The following is an 8938-nucleotide window of genomic DNA, read 5'->3' on the forward strand; positions in this document are numbered from 1 at the left end:
ATTGTACTAGGAAACGGTAAAAGCCTTTCTATATCTCACATTGGAAACACCACACTTTCCACTCAATCACGTTCCTTAAACTTGCAAAATGTTTTATTCGTCCCTCAATTACGCAATAATCTTGTTTCTGTTGCAAAACTATGCAAGTCTAACAATGTTTCTGTTGAATTTTTTCCCAATCATTTCTTGGTTAAGGACCTACACACGGGGGTGCATCTCATGCGGGGAGTGAACATCAATGACATTTACTATGCTGCCATTCATTCTCTTCGCAATCTTCCACAAATAAATTCCATCACAGCATCCACCAGATCACTTCTATCTTGGCATCACAAGCTTGGTCATCCGTCAATAAAAGTTCTCAAGATTCTTATTAAAAGTTTAGGACTTGATTACAATAAAATGTCTGATGTTTCGTTTCACTGTGATGCTTGTTCCATGAATAAAAGTCATAAAATGCCCTTTGGTGTTAATTCTTTTAAAGCCTCCAAACCACTAGAACTTGTCTATTCAGATGTTTGGGGTCCAGTTCAAAAATCAAACGATGGCTACGCCTATTATGTCATATTTGTTGATTTTTATTCCAAATACACATGGATTTATCCTATGAAGCGAAAATCTGATGTTTCCATATTAGTTCCTCAATTTAAAACTTTAGTTGAAAAATATTATAACACTCCGCTCGTCTCCTTATTCACAGATAATGGAGGAGAGTATATCTCCCTTACTTCTTACCTACAAGAACATGGGATATCTCATTTCACCACTCCCCCACACACTCCTGAACAGAATGGAGTGGCTGAAAGACGACACAGACACATCATAGAAACCGGTCTTTCCCTCTTACATCATGCTCAATTACCTCTTACCTTCTGGTCCCATGCTTTTCAAACAGCAGTTCACCTTATCAATCATCTGCCTACACCTATTCTTGATTTTCAATCTCCATACCAGCAACTATACAATGCTCCACCAGGTTACCAAAGACTAAAATCGTTCGGTTGTCTATGTCACCCGTGGTTGCGTCCTTATGCCTCCACCAAACTCCACCCACGCTCCACCAAGTGTAATTTTCTTGGATACTCATCCTCTAAATCAGCCTATAAATGCTACGACCCGGTCTCCCATCGTCTCTACCATTCACAACATGTTGAATTTGTGGAACACATTTTCCCTTATCCTACCATTAATTCCACTCCACTACCTCTCCCTACAGTTGCCGAATTCCTTCCAAAACCATCTATTCATCTTGATCCAGACCAAAACCCACTTCCCACCACCATTCGAAAGGCATATACTACTGCACCTGTCATTACTACGCCAAATACTTCTCTACCAACTTCTCCTACACCGATGCCCAACACGTCACCCTCCTCACCATCCCCACTATCTTCTTCCTCTTTACCCAATCATTCTCATAACTCCACTACTCCATTATCAACATCTTCTTCCACTTCACCTATCATCACATCTCACCCCACCTCTCAACTAAACTCCCCAATATCCCAGACCACTACCTTACCTCCCCCACGCTCCCGTAAACGCAATCCCAAATATTTCAATTCTAATTTTATCAATTCCACCACCCTTCACCCAATTCCACGATCACTTGAGCCATCCACCCATAACCAAGCTCTAAGAGACCCCAAATGGCGTAATGCCATGGACTCAGAATTCAATGCCCTTCTTCAAAATCAAACCTGGGAACTTGTACCTCCAACATCTCACACCCCCATTAGTTGCAAGTGGATATTTCGTGTTAAACGAAAACCCGATGGCTCCATTGATAAATACAAAGCACGTCTCGTTGCTAAAGGCTTTCTCCAGAAGTATGGCAAAGATTACTTTGATACCTTCAGTCATGTCACCAAACCTGTCACCATTCGTACCATTCTCTCCATCCCCTTATCAAAAAATTGGCCATTACGACAACTAGACGTCAACAATGCCTTCCTTCAAGGAACCCTTTATGAAGAAGTCTTTATGACTCAACCTCCGGGGTATGTTCATCCCCAATTCCCTCACCATATATGCAAGCTCAAAAAATCCATATACGGACTAAAACAAGCTCCTAAAGCTTGGTACACCGAGCTCACCACCTTCCTTCTTAGATTTGGCTTTCAAAAGTCATTAGCAGATGCCTCTCTGTTCATCTACAAATGCCATAATATCACTTGCTACTTTATGGTTTATGTAGATGATATTTTTCTCACAGGAAATGATTCCATATTTCTAAATCACTTCATCAATGCCTTAAGCACCAAATTTTCATTAAAAGATCTTGGCATCCTCCATCATTTCCTAGGTGTTGAAGTTATTCCCACAACTTCAGGCCTCTTCCTATCTCAGCATCGTCACATTCAAGAGGTACTTAATCAATTTCACATGGATGGTGCCAAAGATGTAACTACCCCTCTTAGTTCCACTGATCCTTTGTCTGCTACTGACTCATCACCTACCGTTGATGTCACTCCTTACCGTAAGCTTGTCGGTTCTCTTCAATACTTAGCATTTACTCGCCCAAATATCTCCTTTGCCGTCAACAAACTCTCTCAATTCATGCATGCTCCTCGACAATCTCATTGGCAATCCCTCAAACTTCTTCTTCGATACCTTATAGGAACCATTCATTATGGCCTATTCCTAAACCGTAACTCTCCTCTCACTCTCTTGGCTTTCTCTGATTCTGATTAGGGTGGTGTTCATGATGCGGGTAGATCTACTACAGCATACATTTTATATCTTGGTACAAACATAGTCTCATGGAGGTCTACCAGGAAAAAGTCGGTCTCTCGTTCCTCCACTGAAGTTGAGTACAAGGCCTTAGCCAATGCCTCTGCTGAAATCCTCTGGTTAAAGAACTTACTGAAAGAATTGGGACTATCAGCCACGCAAACACTGACCCTATTTTGTGATAACACTGGTGCTACGTATTTATGTGCAAATCCAGTCTATCACTCACGAATGAAGCATGTAGCTTTGGACTATCATTTTGTTCGGGAACAAGTCTCCAGTGGCCTTCTCCGAGTTCTTCATATCAACTCGCATGATCAACTTGCTGATATGTTAACAAAACCTCTATCACGAGCACCGTTCCTATGATATCGATCCAAGATTGGTGTATCCGACGGATCCTCCATCTTGCGGGGGCGTATTAAGGATACCGGATCCACCGGGTCAACATAACCCATTTAAATTTATAGTGTATATTTCAAAAGATATTTACATGTGCTGTCAAATCCCTAGATTAGCTCCTATGTCATCTCCTGTAAATATGCTTATTTCCATTGTGTAATTTGCCTATATAAGGCACGTAAATTATTGAATGTATTCAAGCTTTTCATCTCAATTTCATAACTCTTTAAAACACTTATATAGTTGAAGTCTTTACAAATATATATATATATATATATATATATATATATATATACATATATATATATATATATATATATATATATATATATATTAAAATATAACACTAACGTTGTTGTTAAATTTGATATAATATATTGATTATTTTGAATTATATGATAATATATACATCTATTATAACGTCATAATCTCAATTGTTTGAATGACTTCTACTCGCGAGTTACACATCAATAAAATTAAATAGTATATATGGTTTAATATTATTTATAGTTGTTATTTTTAACTAATTTTTTATAATTTATTTGCTTAATGTTTTAATTTATATCAATATAATTATTTAAAACATCAAACATTATTTTTTCATTTTAAAGGTAACAATATAATCATTTATATAGAGTTATTTTTAAATATTATTATTATAAGTTATTTTACGCTACTTATTTGAAATTTTTTAATGATTATATAAATATGTTTATGAAATATTTTAGTTAAACTGATATTACAATTTAGTTTTTGCATTTATCACTATAATTTATCACTTTTAACTATTTACAAAATATTATTTGGTTTTTTTAGTGGAACTGAAATTTATATTTAAGTTGATACTGTAATATTATATTTCAATTAACAATTTAAGTATTTTGTCCAAAGTGTTCAAAAGTTGTAGCTTTAAACTGATAATGGTTTACATGCAACAACATTTTAAATCTAATAAATTAAGTATAATATGTTAAAATTTAAAGAAATAACTTTATAAATAGAAGTAAAGATATTATTTTAAAATTGAAATTTAGTCTATTTATGATTACACTTTAGGTTTGATATTTATTTAACCTTATTAACCAACTTACAATCATTATTAGAAAGACACTACAATTTATCACTTTTAACTATTTATAAAATAATATTTGGGTGGTTTAAGTTAAATAAAATTTATATTTAAATTGAGCCTATAATGTTATATTTTAATTAATAATTTAAGTATTTTATACAAATTGTTCAAAAATTATACCTTTAAAATGATAATGGTTTACATCCAACAATATATTAAAACTAATAAATTAAGTATGATATGTTAAAAGTTAAAAAACATAATTTTATAAGAAGAATTAAAGATATTATTTTAATATTGAAATTTAGTTTATATATGATTACCCTTTAGATTTTTTGATATTTATTTAATCTAATTACCAAATTATAATTATTATTATAAAGAAATTGAAAAGTCATGGGAGTTTTAAATGAATGTGGTGAAAAGAAAAAAAAATGGGGGTTTCAAATGCATGAGATTCAAGAAAAAATGTTGGATTTATAAGTATGTATGATTCCGGTGTAAAACATAAAATACAAAGTTATTTTGTTAATTAAATTAAGAGCATAAAGGTTTATAGATATTTGACAATTGATTATTGATGATTATTTTATGAGATTTTAAAATTCCCTGCTCATTTTTTCTATCTATCATCTTATTACTTTTTGATAATGATAAATGTAATAAAAATTTATTAATTTTATTAAGCAAAATATCATAATCTTAATTACGTAGGAAAATGATAGAAAGAAAAAAAAAATAGAAATTTTCTGGTTCTATTCACCCAATATACTTTTTTGGCTTTTTTCTTTTTTGAGGTATATTACAGTTTTGGCCAAGGTTTGAAGGCTTATTACAAAGACAAAATTGCATGAATGGTCCCTGTGGTATGTCAAAACTAGCAACTTTGGTCCAAAATGGGTTTGGCTCACAAGGATGGTCTAATAGTTTCGTTTTTTGCAAGTTTAGTCTAAAAATTTTAAAACTTTTTATAATGACGGATTTGCCCTTGGTAATTTCCCTTATTCAAATTTTTTATTATAGAAAGAAAAAAAAGAAAAAAAAAGAAAATATCTCTCTCTCTCTCTCTCTCTCCAAAATACACCAAGTAATTCCATCCCGTCTTCCTGTGAATTCGTGGACAAACCATCGAAGCTAAATACGAAAGAGAAGTGAACTCAGGTGAAGTTTTAATTGTCGATAAAGACGACATCCGATCCCTCTATTTAATGCCACACTCAGCACCCAAATCATGTATTTTCGAACACATCTATTTCTCTCTACACAACTCCGCCGTGTTCGAGAATTCCGTCTATAAATCCCGCCGTCAATTTGGGGAAATCATGGCCACAGAGTTGCCGGTTGACTGTGACGTGGTGATTGCAGTCCTAGATTTCGGCGTGGTGGCGGCGATAGTCGGACATTCAGTGAACCCTCTCAAAGGATTCGTGATTTTAGGGTGAAATTGAAGCTTTTACCAGTAAGAGCGGTTTTGGAAGGAAAACCAGTGGTGTTGGTGGACGATTCCATTGTTAGGGGGCCAACATCATCAAAAATAGTCTGATTATTAAAAGAAGCAGGTGCAATTCCACTTCCCAAAGTTTCTTAAACTAAAATGGATTTCTTACTTCACCTCCTAGATTTCTGATTTTCAATTTGGGTGTTACTGGGCTGGCTAGTGTCAGTTTTTTTTCTTGAAACGATTTGAATTGCAACTGCCTGCTATATGTTTCTTGTATTGATTTGGGGGTGGCTATATACGATTCAATGAAAGGCAGATCGACGGGAGCTTCGGTGAAGATAGGAAATCGCGATGAGGTGCAAGGGGGGTCCATCGAGATCGACAACCCTCTGTGGGTTTACTCTTCATCTTCACTGTCGGGTGACTGTTACAGCAAGAGGGCTGCTCCGGTGGCCTCCTTGGTTGTTCTTCTTCTTACCTTTTGTTCTAAAAACAATGTTGAATCAAGAATTGTTCAATCAAATTCCAAAGAGAGATATTGTTCCAAATGTTAAGTCTTACAAGATTAAGATGTATGGATTGTGTAGAAAGAGTTCGATGTGGGATGTTTTTGGAAAATATCATGAACAAAACAGGGGATAGAGAAAAACGATAAACATGTGGTGATGGGCTTTTGTTTGATTCTGTATTTTCAAGTATGAAGCAAGAAGAAAACTCTCGATTTGTAGGTTTGAATCAAGAAGAAAATTGATGGTGTTTGATTTAGAGGTGTGAAAGTGATAGAGACAGAGATGGTGTTCATGAAGAAAGCACTTTCTATTTGCAGGTGAAGGTTATGGAGATGGGTTCGACTGCTGAGAGATGAGTGTGAGTGAGAGAAAGAGATTTTATTTTTGTTTTATTTTTTGTTGTAATAAAAGAAAAATGGAAAATAAAATAACAAGGGGCAAATCCATCATAATAAAAAAGTTCATAGGAAATTGGACTAAATTCGCAACAAAACGAAACTATTGGACCATATTTGCAAGCCAAACCCATTTTAGACTAAAGTTGCTATTTTTGACATACCACAGAGACCATTCTTGCAATTTTGTCTATTACAAAGTACCCACTTTTTCTTTAATAAATTTTGATCAAAAAGAATTATAATTTTAAAGTTAAATTATTGTTATTTTAAAAATTATGGTTTAATCTCTTACTGTATTTTAAAGTTAGTTTTTTTGTCTCTTATATAATTTTTTATTGTTTTTGTTTTTATTAATTTTTTGAACATACAATTTCAATCATTATTTTAGTTTGCCTCCTCGGTACATAATTGTTTGGATCCAAACTTTACTTTGATATTTTTATGATCCACTTAATATAGTATAATCGTCAACATAATATATATATAGATTGTTTTTTTAACCGACAAATATAAATATATAACTTACTCCTAAACTAACATCTAATTACTGATGTTTACGACGGGACTTGAACGACCTCAAAAAAACTAATAAGGAGCTAGTAAAGAACTATTACATCAAAATAAAATAAAAAAATAGCAAAAGTAGGATTATGGAGCCAATTAGATCATCATAACTTTGCTACACCTAATCGAAATCCGAAAGAAAGTCATATGAACAATGTCATCAAAAATACTAGATTTTCTACGAATAACCGTGCCCAAAACGATAGAATTTCAAAAATCCGTAAATACCAAAATGTAGTAAAAATCACCGTTTCTAAAGCCTTTTGTTGCTTACCTCTCAGGTGTGTCGAGTCTTTATATATTGCCAAGCGAATTATGAAAATAAGACGATATGATTTTACCGGTGATATAAAAATAATTTGTTTTCTATAGACTAAAGATACATATATTACTACTCGTATAAAACTCATGTATTATATTGATTCATTTAAAAGAAAAAATTAAATATGAAATTCTAAACATTTAAAAGTTTGAATTTATAAGGTAATTAAAAAAATATTGAATTATTAAATTTAATGTGTTTTTTTTTCTTTTTCAAATTTAAACAACTACTTTAGATAAATAAACAAATAAAACTAACGGGGTTTTAATTTTCAAAATTTAAAATTAAAAGGAAAGTCAATTAATGAAATTGATATATCTATTTATTAATACATTTATTATAATTATTACATTTAAATATTATATGGAATTTGGTGAAATAAAAAAACCACAAAATTCCATGTGGAAAATTTTTAATTGAAAATAACTACAAAATGACGTATAGACAAATTAATGAGAATGTGACATATGTCAAAAAGATTTTGATTTATTAGAGTAGATCTTTTACTACTTTATTTTCATTTAAATATTAACACGGATATAATGATAAAGATTGTAATTCAACAACGAAAACCAAATGACCTTCTGTACATTGGTATCCGAATCAAAGTGATGGAAAAGTATTTATTTTCAAATGGCAGTGGATTCAACCATTCAAATCTTGTAATAAAGACAAGGGATACATTTAAGACTAGTATTAGATTAATAAAGATAAGGGATACATTTACGACTAGTATTAGATTAATGTATACGTTTACCTTCTAAATAATTAAAAGCGATAGGTCCCGCAATGTTCGGCAATTAGATGTGAGACATATATATTATATTGTGACATCCTCATTTTCACGGCCAGAAAAGACCGATTTTGTTTATGCTTTATAAAAATCAGAGTACCTCTTTTAATAAAAATATTGCGGAATTTGTTCCCAGTAAAACATGATAAATACGTTATCAAAGCATTTTCGTAGAAAAGTATTTTTATTCATTTTAAAACATTTGGCATGTTATTGTCAATACAGAAACATAAGCATAAACAGAACTTACATTCATTATCACTAGTGATTTATATCTCTTTAATCTCTCAGTGTAATGTGACTTCATATCAACACATGTGATATAAATAAACTGAGTGGGTCAAGTTGGGAAACCTGGTAAATACATAGGGTTTTCAACCCACAATAATATAATTATTATGTTTAATCTTCAAACAATTAATCAACCAAATTACTCATCCCCATTATCTTCTTTACTCCTAAGAATCAACTATTCCTCGTTCATTTATTCCTAAGGATCATCCTAAGGAATTGGAACGAAGTCCATCGTTACCAAGGTTTATAGATTACAACTGGTGAACATGTAGTCCAAAACATCTGGTGAACACTTAGTTCAAAAGTATCTAGTGAACACACTTAGTTCAAAATACCTAGTGAACACACTTAGTTCAAAAATATCTAGTGAACATACTCAGTTCAAAAATACCTAGTGAACACACTCAATT

This window comes from Lactuca sativa, chromosome 5 (assembly GCF_002870075.4).
Source record: "Lactuca sativa cultivar Salinas chromosome 5, Lsat_Salinas_v11, whole genome shotgun sequence".
NCBI classification, from domain to species: domain Eukaryota; kingdom Viridiplantae; phylum Streptophyta; class Magnoliopsida; order Asterales; family Asteraceae; genus Lactuca; species Lactuca sativa.